This window comes from Lactuca virosa, chromosome 1, assembly GCF_052849685.1.
Source record: "Lactuca virosa cultivar CGN04683 chromosome 1, Lactuca_virosa_CGN04683_v6, whole genome shotgun sequence".
NCBI classification, from domain to species: Eukaryota; Viridiplantae; Streptophyta; class Magnoliopsida; order Asterales; family Asteraceae; genus Lactuca; species Lactuca virosa.
In genome coordinates this window covers 30,922,145-30,938,139 of record NC_136426.1, presented here as the reverse complement: position 1 = coordinate 30,938,139, position 15,995 = coordinate 30,922,145, and the positions used below count along the sequence as shown (strand labels likewise).

At 38.9% G+C, this 15,995-nt stretch overlaps 1 long non-coding RNA gene across 1 annotated transcript; it reads left to right on the top strand.

The window, feature by feature from the left end:
* Positions 1-12,634: 12,634 nt before the first annotated feature.
* On the top strand, positions 12,635-15,995 carry LOC145104257 (uncharacterized). The gene is made up of 3 exons (XR_013707038.1): positions 12,635-12,786; positions 15,282-15,347; positions 15,849-15,995. It is a non-coding gene; the product is annotated as an uncharacterized LOC145104257 (long non-coding RNA).

The window sequence follows — 15,995 nt, the reverse complement described above, 5'->3', positions numbered from 1 at the left end:
CCTAGGGCATCTATTCGATCACCTTGCTGCACAAGCTCCCACATCCGAAGCCTACAACACCCTCACTCTTCAACTCAACACAGGGCTTCAGAAGGTCTTCACAAAATTTGATGATCTCCAGAACACTTTGGTACTTGCACCGGTTCCCAAGTCCACCGATGCAAGAGGGGGAGAAGGACTAAGTCAACCTTGGAAACCCGCCTCAGAATTTACACTCTGAGATGAAGACCTAAATTCCGAAGATGAAGTTCATGCCGTCTTCAGAATGCTGGGTAACTCAGAAGAAGAAGGAAGTGAAGAGGAAGACAAGTATATTCCGGATAAAGCTCCTAAGGGAGTTCTTGGTCTTCAAGCTCCTAAATCGTACCTTCCGAAGGAAATGATAGAAGAGCAAAGGAGAATCGGGTCCGCTGTTTCCTGGCCATCCTCTCTCCCTGATGCTCTCCGGATGGGCATTCAAATGGCTAAGGCAAAATCATTTGGAACCGCTCAAGCCTTCCGATCCATTCCTTCCGTGCAGCCTCCCATTCCGGACCCAAAAATCGCTCCAATCGACCAGGGCTCTCCTATCCGGATCCCTGATGAAATTCCGGAAGAACCACTTCCAAATCCCACTCCAGAATTTACGATTGATGAAAATATGAAGCTCGTTATATCTTCACTTCAAAAAACCAAAGGGAAGAAACCAATAACTACCGAACATCAAGCCTTTCACTCCGGGCCTCCTCTCAAGCAAAAACATGGATGGTCTCAGGAGGAAATCAATCAGGCACTAGAGGACAACATCCGGATCCAAGCTCTAAAGGATAATCCTGATCCGATGCGTGGCATCTCTACTCTTTGTCGTGAAGGCATTCTTCAGGCACAAGAAATCATTCCGTGCCTCTACTACGACCTTCCCACCAATGACTCCGATCAGTTGGATCTTCCTCTCTCTCCATACAGCAAATTTTATACCAAATTTGCCCCTCTTCATCCAACAGACAATCCGGAAGTGATCATCCGGACCGAGCGAGAAAGGCTTAAAACTTTCTACTCTAAGAACGCTCAACCTTTCAAGGAAGTATGGACGAGGAAGAGGATTACCAAAGTTCAGGGCTTTGGAAGAAAATTTTTGGTGAAATTTGAATTGAACTGCCCTCTATTCTGCTTTCACCTCCTCCGGAACAAGCCAACACCCCGGACCGTTACTGATGCTGATTTTCCTTCTACGAATCCTAATGACATCCTCACTCTAGCTGCTTACTTCAGAGAAAATCAAAAGGATGACATCAGTATGGGAGCTTACCACGCAACTCTGAGCTTTATGAAAGATTATGTTGCTGAGTTTTGCCGATGTGATTATGAGCTTGCACACCTCTACGGAACGGAAAAATTCATTACCAAAATCGACTTTGTTCTTCCGGAAGCTGAAATTCTTGCATATGGTCCTATTGAAGAACCGGTTCTAGGGTTTGTCTACACATCCAGAAGGACAAACAAGAAGGACTTCTTCCGACCTTGACAAACATCTAGTTCCGACCAAAGCTCTGAAGAAGTTCATATCCCGGGCGTCCAAGTCTGATGCTCCGGAACAAGTCAAGGCAAAGTTTGTGAGTCAATTGACGTGGTACATTGCGGTCCGAGAGTGGTTGTTCAGTGCCTACACCTTCATCAAGGAAGAAATGAACTAAGCTTGTTGGATTGCTAAGTTTACTTAGGGGGAGATTGTTGGAACCTGAAAGTGAACCTATAGTAATCCTAAGTACTAATTCCGAAGTGTGTATGTTCCGAAGTGGAGAGTGGTCCGGAATCTGTCCGGACCAGGCATGAAGACGTGAAGACTGAAGGCATTCCGGAATGACTCTCATTTCCGGAATGGATGCTGATCCGGAGTGACACTGTTTTGTCTTTTGTGCATTTATTATATTTGTCTTTGTATTGATGTAACGTTTCATAGGACTAAACCTATAGTTGTATTTGGACAATCAGAATGTCAGAATCATGTCTTTTGTCCTGTCCTATGTAAGCACTTCAGTTAATTCGGTGTAATACTCACTCCTATTTATAGGAGTATTCAATACAAGTCAACTACGGATCTTTTCACTCACTTTGTCACTCTCATTAAGTTTATTTCAAACATTCTTCTTGTTCTTCATTTATTAGCTTTACCTTGATCAGTTATTCTCGTTGTTCATTAAATGACTTGATCATTTGCTAAATTCATTATATAAGACTTGACTGGTCTTTCCAGACTCGACTTGAACATTTATTAGCAAGAAGACATTGATCTTAAGCATTCACTCAAGGTTTGAGTTCTCAAACCTTGTCCCTGCGCATCAGATAGATCTTGTTCTCACATAACTACCCATCAAATCATGCACAACGACACGTTTTATAACATCAAGTTACTGATGCGTTTTCATGCCATCAATGCACAACCAACTCGTAGTCAACAACTCATATATCTTGGTTTGAAGATTATATGATATTATCGTCTCACAATTACTCGTGATAAATTCCATGAAGTAATTCAGGTGAGTGTGGGTTGAATCCAATACTCAAATCTTATTTCAGGAGCACTCATGAATGGTGTACCAAACTTTTGCTATGTCTAACGCCTTAGACAATCTACAAGCCAACTCATGACAATCTAGCCTCATTACCTACTTCCAAAGTATGATCGACTGTGGATGGTTTGAATAATCTTATTATTCTGTAAGTCAAAACATGTAAAGTGAAACAATAGTAAATAATTGACACAAGACAATAACTTTACTTATAAATAAAACTCCTTTTATCTAATCATCAAATGTCAATTACAATTTAGCTATTACAAGTTTCTATTTATCTAAATACTAAAACTAATATCGTCCGTTAGCCCAATGTCCCTTGCATGCTGCAAGTGCTTAACCCTAGTCAGTGCCTTTGTAAGGGGATCTGCTGGGTTGTCCTCTGACGATATCCTCTTCACCGCGAGGTGTCCTTCTTCTACTTGATGTCTTATAAAGCGGTACTTTCTGTTGATATGCCTGGATCTACCATGATCTATCGGTTCATTGGTTAAGGAAACCGCCCGTTCATTATACCATAAAATCTCCACAGGCTCCTTTATAGATGGTATGACTCCAAGGTCTCCGATGAAGTTTTTCAACCATATCGCCTCCTTCGATGCTTCGCTTGCTGCTATGTACTCTGATTCGCACGTGGAATCAGCTACAGTCTCCTGCTTGGAACGTTTCCATGTTACTGCTCCTCCATTCAGGGTAAACACCCAGCCCGACTGAGAGCGGAAATTATCTCTGTCGGTTTGAAAGCTGGCATCACTATACCCTTTCACTCTCAAGTCATCACTCCCACCGAGGGTAAGGACCCAGTCCTTAGTCCTCCGCAGGTACTTAAGAATGTTCTTAACCGCAGTCCAATGAGCTTTACCAAGATTCCCTTGATATCTGCTGACCATGCTCAAAGCAAATGCCACATCAGGGCGAGTACAAGTTATAGCATACATGATTGAGCCAACTGCGGAAGCATATGGTATTCGACATTTCGACTCAACTCTGCTATCTCAGCCTCTATACTCAGACTCTGAGTCTTACTCAGTTTGGCATTGCCTTGGATAGGTAAGTCACCTTTCTTGGAGTTCTCCATGATGAAACGCTTCAACACCTTGTCCAAGTAGGTACTTTGAATAATTCCTATTAGTCTTTTACTCTTGTTTCTCAATATCCTTATTCCTAGGATATAAGTAGCTTCCCCAAGGTCCTTCATAGCGAAACACTTCCCAAGCCAGGACTTAACCTCCTGCAAGGTTGGGATGTCATATCCTATGAGTAGTATGTCATCCACATACAACACCAGAAAGCTAACTGTACTCCCACTAGCCTTGACATACACACAGGACTCGTCCTCGCTTCTCGAAAATCCAAACTCATTGACTTTCTCACCGAAACAAAGATTCCATCTGCGAGATGCTTATTTCAATCCATAAATGGATTTTCAAGCTTACACACTCTATTAGGGTACTTTGCATTGACAAAACCCTCTGGCTGACTCATGTAAACATCTTCAACCAACTTTCCATTAAGGAAAGCGCTTTTGACATCCATTTGCCATATTTCATAATCATGAAATGCAGCTATGGCTAGCATAACCCTTATAGATTTAATCTTCGCTACTGGTGAGAAGGTCTCATCATAGTCAACTCCATGAGTTTGAGTAAAGCCCTTTGCAACCAATCGCGCTTTATATGTGTGTACTTTCCCATCCATGTCGGTCTTCTTCTTGAAGATTCATTACACCCGACTGTCTTACGACCCGGTACATTGTCAACCAAGTTCCAAACTTGATTTTCATACATGGACTGAATCTCGCTGTCCATAGCCTCTTTCCATTTTGCAGACTCGGGGCCTGCCATGGCTTCCTTGTAGTTGTTAGGTTCATTCAGGTTTACCAGTGTGCTATCACTGATAAATGTATCACCTTCAGCTGTTATATGAAAACCATATAACATTGGTGGAACACTAACTCTACTGGAACGTCTCAGAGGTACGGACTGGTCGATCGGTTCAACAGGAGTTTCCTCCTCAGGTTGAGTGCTAGTGTTTGGGGTTCCTTCATCGCTTAACTCTTGAAGCTCTTCAAGGTAAATCTTCCTCCTAATGTCCTCTTGACCTATGATTTCTCTCTTTCTCTCTCTCACTCTCTCTCTCGAAAGACTCCTCTCCATGCAACGAAGACAACATTGTCACTCGGTCTATAGAAGACATATCCAAAGGATTTCTTAGGATAGCCGATGAAAATACATCGCTCACTCTGAGGTTCGAGCTTGTCGTGAGTCTCGCATCTCACGAAAGCCTCGCAGCCCCAAACTTTGATGTGGTCTAACAAGGGCACCTTCCCTGTCCACATCTCGTGAGGTGTTTTGGAAACCTTTTTGGTAGGGGACTAGATTAAGGATATGGGCGGCAGTCTCTAAGGCATACCCCCAAAATGAGATAGGTAACGAAGCTCGACTCATCATGGAACGAACCGTGTCTAGCAAGATTCAGTTGCGCCTTTCAGCCACACCATTAAGTTGTGGTGTCCTAGGTGGTGTCAATTGTGAAACAATTCCACATTCCTTAAGATAGTCTAGGACCTCAATACTAAGATACTCTCCTCCTTGATCGGATCGTAGCATCTTTATTTTCCTGCCCAATTGATTCTCCACTTCTTGCTTAAACTCCTTGAACTTTTCAAAAGTTTCCGACTTATGCTTGATCAAGTAGATATAGCCATACCTACTGTAATCATCAGTGAAAGTCACATAGAAGCGGTTAGCATCCCTTGTGGCGGTTCTTGTCACACCCCCAAACCAGAACAGCGGAAACGTTCGGGGGCGGAGGACGTCATGTCAAGTATCACAACACATGCATTATAGTAATCAAAGTACAAACAACCATTGCATTAATAATGTATAATTTTTTACATAAGTGTTTAAACATTACATATTCAAACATCAAAAGTAGATATAGCAAAAGACGAAAGACGCAGCACGGTACTAGGCTGTCTTCTCAAAGGCTTCGGGAGGGTACATGTCTACTGGATTCCTGATAATACAAGTTATTTTGAATGAGAGGATCAGCATTTAAGCTGGTGAGTTCATAAGTATTAGTTATTGTTGCTTTAGTTTTAAGAAAGTGATTGATTAAGTTCCAGAAAATCCTATATTTTCTGCTTTACAACTGAATAGTAGTTTTAATCCCATAAAACCATTATGTTTAAGTATTATTGTACTTATAATATATTTTAACATAATTTTAACTATCCATAAAATATATAAGAATGATGTTTTCCGTTTTGTTTGTGAAAAGTAGTTTTAATCTCATAAAACTGTTCTGTAAAGTAGTTTTAATCCCATAAAACCGTTCTGTTTTGTTTGTGAAAAGTAGTTTTAATCTCATAAAACCGTTCTGTAAAGTAGTTTTAATCCCATAAAACCGTTCTGTTTTGTTTGTGGAAAATAATTTAATACAGTAGTATTTCTTAAAAATAACTATTGGTGTAATGACTACCCTATTATTAAACTCGTTAATTAGGGTTAAAATCTGATAAGGTTATAACCATACTGATTGACTAGTGTTTAACACGAGGACCTGCTGGCGTCGAAACTAATGTGACATTTGTCACCCCTTGGCTTGCCTGCCGGACTGTAGCTAACAATTGTGATGTAGGATTGTCAGTCCTGTATAGATCTATACATGCAATGCTTACTCTCCCTCCAGGAGACTCTGGTTACAAAACGCGACATAACAAGTATATTGTTATGCTGTGAAGTAGTATCTCTCATTTTTGGTTCATCTAGTTTTAAGTAAAGATTGAATTTTATCATTCTCTTAACAAAGTAGTTTAAACCTGGTATACTTATCCAGTAAAAATAGATTTCTTGTTTGTTCATAAATTATACCTATTATAATTCATATGTTCTATCTGGTTAACATGATCTCTCATGAATGTACCCCTTTTCTCAACGTGATACAAAGGTAACAATATTAATGGAAGTAACCTTTTATATTCCTATACGTATAATATATATATATATATATATATATATATATATATATATATATATATATATATATATATATATATATATATATATATATATATATATATATATATATTTAAGAAGGAAACGACATTCAGACAAATAACCACACCTTAAGCTCACATCCAAACAAGGAAAAGGAAATAAGGCAACTCATTAGTCCTAATCCCTTTAAGTATTATTTATATACCTATACATATATGAACATGATTTTAACAAATATAAGATAAAAGAGTTTATAAGACATTTTCAAAGAGTTTAACAGTATCAAAAGAGTTTAACAGTGTTTAAAAGAGTTTACATGACTTTAAAGAGTTTACATGACTTTAAGTCATTTTGGAAGTATTTGGGTAATCCCTTATTGTACAGATAATAATTCAAAGCATAAGGAAATCTTTTATGTGATTGATATCACATGTAACTATTAACACAATTAGCTTGTGTTCAACTTGTATTCCCCCCTAAAAAGCATTTAAAATCATTTAAAAGGTATATTATAGGGGTATGAACTCACCTGATGTTGGAGATTTGATTGAAGATATAATATAAGACGTTTGGTATGCCAAGTAAAGTCCCGAGCAGAAATGGATTCTATTTGGCATATATTGACATATATTGTAACATCCAGATTTTTCAGGGATATTATTGTGTATGTTAATCTTGAGGTTGAAGGAGAGACTCGACGAGTTTAGGGTCCAACTCGCCGAGTCGAGTCGAGTTGCTCGCATGGATTTAATGAGTGGACTTGACGAGTCAGGGGAGGGACTCGCCGAGTAGGTGTTAGGCAGAGAAACCCTAATTTCCTGGGTTTGGGACCTATTTAAAGGCACTTATAGCCTCATTTGCGGCTACCTTCCCCCGAGAGCAAACCCTAATTGCTATTGGAGCTAGAGAGTGAGAGAGAAGCTCATATTGTGCTTCTTGTGCATCATTTGAGGAAGAGGAGGAGGTTATCAAGCAGGGAGCTGGAGGTGAGGCTGTTGGATCCAATGATTTCCTGTCCAGAGCTCCTGGAAAAGGTAAGAAGTCCTTACCTTTCTTCTTATTTTGGATAGATCTCATATTTATGGAGTTTTAGGGCTTTTTGCCATCTTTTGTTTGGGTTTTTGAGTAGCATGAGTTATTAAGAAGTCTAGACCTCAGATCTGGACCTTGTGAGGTCCTTAGAGTCTAGGTGTCCCAGCTTTATTCATCCACATGAGGGTTTTTGGGCTTAATCATTCATGAAGGCATGTATTAGCATTTTGGAGCAATAACATCATGCATGAACGTAAATATTGAAGCTGTACGTGACTATTGAGCCTTGAGAGGACAGATCTAGTGTTTGGAGTGATAGATCTGTTTTAAATCATTTGAATGAGTTTTGGGTCTGAATGAACTCACCGAGTCAATGAGCCGACTCGACGAGTTGATTAGGGTTTGTCCCATAAAGCTGAATCATGCGATCACTCGGCGAGTTGGGAGTCAAATCGACGAGCTGAGTCAACCTTCACGAGACTTATGTGGAAAACGATGGGACTCAACGAGTCACAAGGGTGCACCCGGCGAGTCGGGTCAAACATGGACTGTTGACTCGAGTTTGATTTCTGTTGACTTTGGGGTTTTGGTTAACATGAGTAATAGAGACCATGGAGGGGTAAAATGGTATTTTACCCACTTCAAAGAGTTAGAGAGAGAAAGAATAGCCTTCGGTTATCTGAGTCGTGAAAAGAGTATTAATTAGAGATATTCATCCTTTGTGTTAGGCGGAGGCTAGTTCGAAATCCGAGCGCGAGGTTATTTGCTCACCTGCTTGCGAGGTGAGTTTTCTCACTATACCTTACCTAGAGTGGTGACTATGCATGACCATAGGGTCTTATGTGTTTACATGAGTTATGTAGTATTATGTTTTTGTTTATGTGATATGTATATGCTATATCCTGAGCTTACGAAGCTAGGACCGGAAGGTCAACAGAGTTAGGACCGGAAGGTCAACAGAGTTAGGACCGGAAGGTCAACAGAGTTAGGGCCGGAAGGTCAACATGGCTAGGACCGGAAGGTCCATCAGAGTTGTGGGACCAGAAGGTCCCACTGAGACACATTGACCGGAAGGTCTTACAAAGCTATAGCCTCGAGTGGCTAGTTATTTGTGCGTGGTATTTTGGGGAACTCACTAAGCTTCGTGCTTACCGTGTTATGTGTTATGTGTTTCAGGTTTTCTCAGGATCGCGGGAAGGCACCAGCTTGATTGTACACACCAGTGAAAGAGTTATGTTTGAGGATCCTGGATTTGAATCAAATAATTTTGGAGTTGCGATTTATAAATTAAATAAATGAGATTTTCGTGAAAGGTGTTATGAGAACTATGCGATTTTAAATGAAAATTTTATTTGAAAATTTACGGTGTTACATATATAGGCATACAATTAGTGTATATAACTACTAACATGTAAGGGAAACAACCCTAGGAAGTTGGAAACACTTTCAATGAAGTGTTAGAACCACAAATGGAAGGTTGAACGATGATCACGGCCACACAAGAGGAGTTCACGACCCTATGGGGTGTTCACGGCCCAAGAACACATGAGTGTTCACGGCCCAACATGAAGGGTTCACGACCGTGAACTCTTGAAGATCATGAAAAGAAGTGTTGCATCTAGGCTAGAATCAAGTGTTTCAAAGGGACTACAAGAAGAGGGATGAGATACTTACGTTTTTGGAGTGAAAAGAGGGCCTTCACTTGATGATACTTGACAGAGAATAGGTAGTTCACGGCTGGAGGTTGAAGAAGTGATGAGAAAATGAGTGAAACTTATACATATGGAGGTTAGTTCACGGCCCTAGGATGGGTTCACGGCCGTGAACCTAGTTTGCGGCCATGAACCACTTCTGAAGGTGTTCCAGGCTCAATTGCAAACCACTGAACTCAAGCTAACTCATCCTAACACTCAACCCTTAAGTGTACTAGGCTTAGAGACTCTCAAACTGGCCCTAAACACAGTAAACAGATAGCAGAAATGAGTCTGACTTTTGATTGAACTGGATCGACTTACAAGATAGAGATTTAGGGTTGTCACAGTTCTAAATGGTCCACACACATCAGTGTGTATGAGATCCAACAGACCTTCACCCCTTTCACAAGTACCAGTGAAGGGTGACTTGGTCATCTTTCCAAGTAAACAAGATTCGCAAGTGTCATCCGACTTCAAGTCTAATGACTCCAAGACTCCATCCTTTTGGAGTTGGACTATGCGCTTCTTGTTGACATGTCCAAGACGACAATGCCACAAGCATGCCTTGTCCAAAACATTGGACAAATCAATATTCAACACATTATTTCCTAAGTTATCTACAACCATCATAGTTTCATATATACCATTGCAAGGTAATGCTTTAAAATAAAATACACCATTATAATAAGCACTAATACTACCAACTTCATTATTAAAAGAAAAGGTAAGACCTTGTTTCTACAAACTGTGAAAGGAAATAATATTTCTCGCCATATCGGCCGAATAACAACAATTATTCAAATTTAAATTTAAACCATTACTAAGCAATAAAGAATAAACTCCAATCTTGGTTACAGGCGACACTTTCCTATTTCCCATGATTAATTTTATCTTCCCGTGCTCCACATCCCTACTTCTTTTTAGTCCCTGCAAATCAGAACAAATGTGAAATCCACAACCTGTATCAAGGACCCAAGAATTAACATGTGATGATTTATTAGATTGAATAGTGTAAATACCTGCAAAGGAAGGATTGATCTTGCCATCCTTTATGTCCTGCAAGTACTTGGGGCAACTTCATTACAGTGCCCTTTTTCATGACAGTGGGAGCACTATGCATCCTTCGGATTGGAAGAGGGATTAGCATAACCAACTTTGGTCCCACTGGAAGAGGATCCATCAAGAGACTTTCCCTTATGGCTCTTGTAGGGAGCCTTCCTCTTCTTTCCCTTCCCATGTCCGATTGCCAGAACATGGGCAGAAGTAGTAGTAGTAGGAGTAGACATAACCGACTTGCCTTTCAAGTTGCTCTCTGCATCTTTTGCAAGTGGGCCGTGATGGGTTCCCCATCCTTCATTTTGGTTGTGATCATGGAGGCAATGATCTCATACCTCTCCTGCCGAGCACTTTGATGGTATCTTTCCATCAAATCTTGATACATTTCAAAAGGATAGTAGTCCTCATAGGACTTCTGTAGCTCAGCAGTCATGGTAGCAATCATTAGACACGACACCTTTGTCGCATCCCTCTCATGAGTAGTATGTTCAGCGATCTGTTCGGGAGTAGCAGTGGTGACATCAATCTCCTTAAGCTCTTTATCTAGGACATATTCTTTGTCCTCATAGCGAATAGCCATTTGGATGTTTCGAATCCAGTCATTGAAGTTCGAGCCATCGAAAATGACCCTCCCACATAGGTTCATGAGGGAGAAAGAGCCCGAAGGGATTGGGTTGGAAGCATTGTTTGGGATAGACATCTGAAAAAGAAGAAGAACAAAGTTTAGATTAGATGATAATCCTTAATATTACACCCAAATGAAATATTAAGGCTAGGACCCAACACAATATTCTACAATTGCGAAAAGGGATGCCGTAATCCAATTGTAAAATATTTGAAGGTAGGTAAATGACGATTTACCAATTCCACCATGAAAAACGAAATAGATTATTAAGTTTTAATTGGATTGTAATTCCTAGATCATTTGAGATTCATTAAACTTTTCAATGACATGTTTAAATCTCGATTGTGCCCTTCAAGTTTGTGACTGAGATGCCCAGGATCACAAACAAGGTGTGAATAACCATGCAAATTAGCTTGGTACACTAAATGTTACAAATCACCTAATCAATGTGTCGGTTAACCACACACGCTCCATTGATCTGTGATTAACATCAAGCTACCCTTTGCCACACATTGTCAGTCCCAAATTAGTGTGTCGGTTAACCACACACGCTCCACTAACGACTTAACAAGGTGCAAAGTGTAATTTCATGGATTAGCACCATTTTCACATTTTCCTAAAGTAACTAAGATTGAGAATTTAATAAAAGTTTAGTTACTTTATATTTATCATTATACTTTTAACGAGGATTAATGTCCTATCCTACCCGTTCGGCTAACGACCCTCCACCAGTCAAGGAAGCAGTGGGTGAGAGTGGACACCCATTAAACCACCATTTTATAGGCAGTAACCTTATACCTCCTTATAGAACGGTTTCGTGAATGATGGCTAGTAACGGTAAGACTGACTTGTCTTATATATATATATATATATATATATATATATATATATATATATATATATATTATTAAACTTATAATATTATAAAGTATAAGGGTTGAAACTTTTAAAACTCTACGGTTTGGAATTAAAGTTACACTAGTGAGACTTTACAAATTCCAAAACTTGAGGGCAAGTTTTGAAACTTGTCAAAACTCTTCATTTCTATAACATATGAGTTTAATTGCATTTTAATGGATGAAACCTTTCATTTTCCATGACTTGAGGACAAGTTATGGAGGTCATTAAAAGTATTAAGATCAACATTTTAACTAACATAAATTATGTAACGCCTTGTTTCCTAATTAATTATCTCTAATTAGGGGTTTAAGAAATAAGTTAAATAACTTTATAATTTGAATCATATTTCTAGTTGGGATAAGTGAATTAAACGAATAGAAGGCATTATATTGATTTGAAAAGATGAATTAATAATTAATAATTAAAATCAAATGGCACGATTAATCATCGTGATTAATTGAATGACTTAATTGAGATAATAAAATATTTGAAGGAAGTTTAACTAAAAAAAGGGATAAATAATAATAATAATAATAATAATAATAATAATAATAATAATTAAGAATATAAGTCTAGGGGCTAAAGTGTAACTTTGAAAACATCTATTTCATTAAGAAATTCGGATCTAGGGTAGATTGGGGCAGTGGCACTAACTCTATGGACTATTTGAGTGCTTTTCCGAAAATATGTCTCCTTGCTCCCTAATCAGAAGCAGCGTGCGCAGGACGATCTTCACCTCCCGTTTCTTGTCTTAGCATATCAAACCCTAGCGAGAACATTGTGTGTTTATATGTGTGTTCGAGTGTGCGGCCAAACCGAGAGAAGGAAAAAGAGAGGCTGCCAAGGTCACCGGCCAGAGCTGCCATCGCCGGAGTTCTCGTAGCTCCGCCAGTTGACGCCGGAGAAAGAGGAGTGGAAGGAGTGAGGTATTTGTTTCATTGATTCAGCCTTGAAGTGATTTAATAGTTCCTTCTTGCTTGTTTTATTTCTTTTTCTCTTCACACACCACACACACATAAACACCACTCACCACCACCGCCTGTGGTGGTGGAAGTCGCCGGATTGTTGCCCAAGGTCGCTGGAGGTAATAGGGTAGTGGTTCAGTGGTTATTCTTGCTGTAAGTTATGTATGAGTGTAAATCCAATCCTTCTTTAGCTTATTCTTTTTGTTCTTCAAACACCACACAACCACCAACCACCACCGCCGACTGTGGTGGTGGCAGCCGCCGGGAAAGACTCCACCACCGCCATGATATCAATTGGTTGGTAGTGAGGTTACTTATAAGCTGATTTCCTTGGCTAAAATGTTATATATTGCAAGCATTTCATTCAAGTTTCTAGTTCTTTTACTTGTGAAGATTGATTGGTGTAAAGGTGTGTGTACACCTAATGACCACCATATCATCACCATCTAATGAGGTTGATGTGAATCTGTATTCCCAGTCATGTTTTGGGTCATTAAGTGCTTAATGAGGTTGTTGATATTGTCATATTCTTGGCTAGAGTTCATTGTAAATATCCTTTCTTCTTTCTTTGGATTTGCTTTGGTGTGAGGGTTTTGACAACCCACGGACCACCATGACTCCACCATGTCACCACCACTTCATGGTGGTTGAATGGTGTTGTTTCCTTTCAGTTAAATATGAATGTTATGTACTTAATGGGTGTGATTTGAAAACCAAATCATAAATCTCTTCTTATGAGCTTAATGTGAAGAAGAGTAATGTTTTAGCCAATTTGTCCAAGCTCTTAATCCATTGAGTCGTTTATTGCTTGGCATTGAATATTGTTGGTTTAATATCACATTTAACTGTTTTGATTGATTTTGGACTTACCCATTAAGGACTTAATGAGTTAAGTGGAATGCAAACTCAAACTCAATGGTTTTGCTAAAATTCTGAAATTGTTCCCTAGCTTTGAAAAATTATTATATATATATATATTAAAGTTATGAAGAAAAGGAATAGTAAACTTGTCATTTTTTTGGCAGAATTGGTCCCTGTATTATTATTGAGCTTCAAAGTTAGGAATAATAAATTTGGATGTTTTTTGGCAACTTTGCTCCTCATTCTTTAACCATTTTGACACTTTTGGTCCTTGCAACCAATATTTTTACACTTTTTAGGAACCTTTTAATATTTAAAGTTTGGCCACAAAACTTTAACGGTTTGACAACTTTGATCCCTTTTCTAAAAAGTTGCAAATTCCTACCCCTTTAATTCTTTAGCCATTTTGACACTTCTGGTCCTTGCAGTCAAAACTTTTACATTTTTTCATAAAAACTGGATGTTTTTTGGCAACTTTGCTCCTCATTCTTTAACCATTTTGACACTTTTGGTCCTTACAATCAATATTTTTACACTTTTTAGGAACCTTTTAATCTTTAAAGTTTGGCCACAAAACTTTAACGATTTGACAACTTTGATCCATTTTCTAAAAAGTTTCTAATTCCTACCCCTTTAATTCTTTAACCATTTTGACACTTTTGGTCCTTGCAGTCAAAACTTTTACATTTTTTCATAAAAACATAAAAAACGGTCCGGGGCAAAGTCCGGGCTTTTCATCCTTAAACTTTCTACGTCTGTCATATTTATCGATTCGCAAACAACATTGAAAGCTTCTGGCCCCCGCGTAGCGGGGGTAACCTTTCTAGTTATAATTAAATCTAGAAAACTCCAAATTACATGAGGTTTCTTCCCAGAGTTTGGTACTTGTGTCTAGTTTATTACCTAAAATTTTCATAGTCTGATTCTACACACAAATGTACAGTTTTAACTTTGAATGCACATTGGTCCAAAAATTTCACTGATCACTTTGATCGTTTTGTAAAAATTATAACTAAATCTAGGAAGCTCCATTTTTAATGAGATTGTTTCCTAAATGCTAATATTTATGTTTAGTTTCAGTGATAAATTGGGCTTAGTCTGATTCCATTCCTAAGTTATATGGAATTGGAATTTCTTGAAGGTTGGTCCAAAAAAAAGTGTTGTTTTCATTAGTCATATTGTAAAATGTGTAATTAAATCTAGAAAAATCTAAATTTCATAAACTCAAAGGCTGAGTTTAGATGGAGGAGACTAGTTTGTCACATAATTTTTCTATGGAATGATTATCATCCCTCCTAAGGTGTTGATGACCGTTTTCCGTGTGGTCCAGAAAAGGGACAATTTTTATAATTAACTTGTAAATCTTTGGAATTCAACAGAAAGTTAACTAAAGTATGTGTCCCATGTAATGAAAAGATAATAAAATGTATTATAAGAAGTAATGTCAATCTTTCATTGGTTTGGGGGTTAAGTGAGGTTTAATGTCCCACAAAACCAATTGCTACAACGATAATAAAAATGAAGAAGTATATTATGAAGTATTAATAGGTAATATGCGGATATGAGCTAAGTAAGGATTATTGATGTGATTGTAGGTGTCTTAAGAGCTGGAGACCCATCTTAGCTACTTATGCGATTTTTATCCCGTGCGACTGCTTCAGGTGAGTCTCCTCACTGTTTGTATGGGTCTAAGGCACCAATGCCGGCCCATTTAGTTTATGTATGGTAGGATGACCCGGGGGTTAGCCCTAGGCATTATGTATGAAAGACCAGGAGGTGGCTCCTGGCACACTGTATGCTGATTAGCTAAGTAGAACAATATGTATGCTAGTTGTCTTTGTGATGCTTGCATGGAAGACCAGGAGGTGGCTCTTGGCACTTGTCTGTAAGACCGAAGGGATGGCCCCCGACTTAGCAAGAAAGACCACGTGGCGGCTCGTGGCATAATGGCAAGACTATGTTTTGGCACATTGCATTTTCTTTGATTATGATATATGATTGATTTGTATGGCTCACAGTTATGTATGGTAGTATCCGGTTGAAAGAGACCGAAGGGGTAGGCCAGCACCCAGATATGCTAGGCAACATGTTGATATGTATGGTATGTGGTATTTGGGGAACTCACTAAGCTTCGTGCTTACGGTTTTCAGTTTTGGTTTCAGGTACTTCGTTTTCAAAGGAAAGGAGGAGTCGGCGATCGCAACGCATCACACTATGTTTTCCGCACATGAGATCTTTGGGATTACACTCTGATATTGTTTTATGAAAACATGTTTTGATTATTGACACTTTGGTTTTGATATGAGATG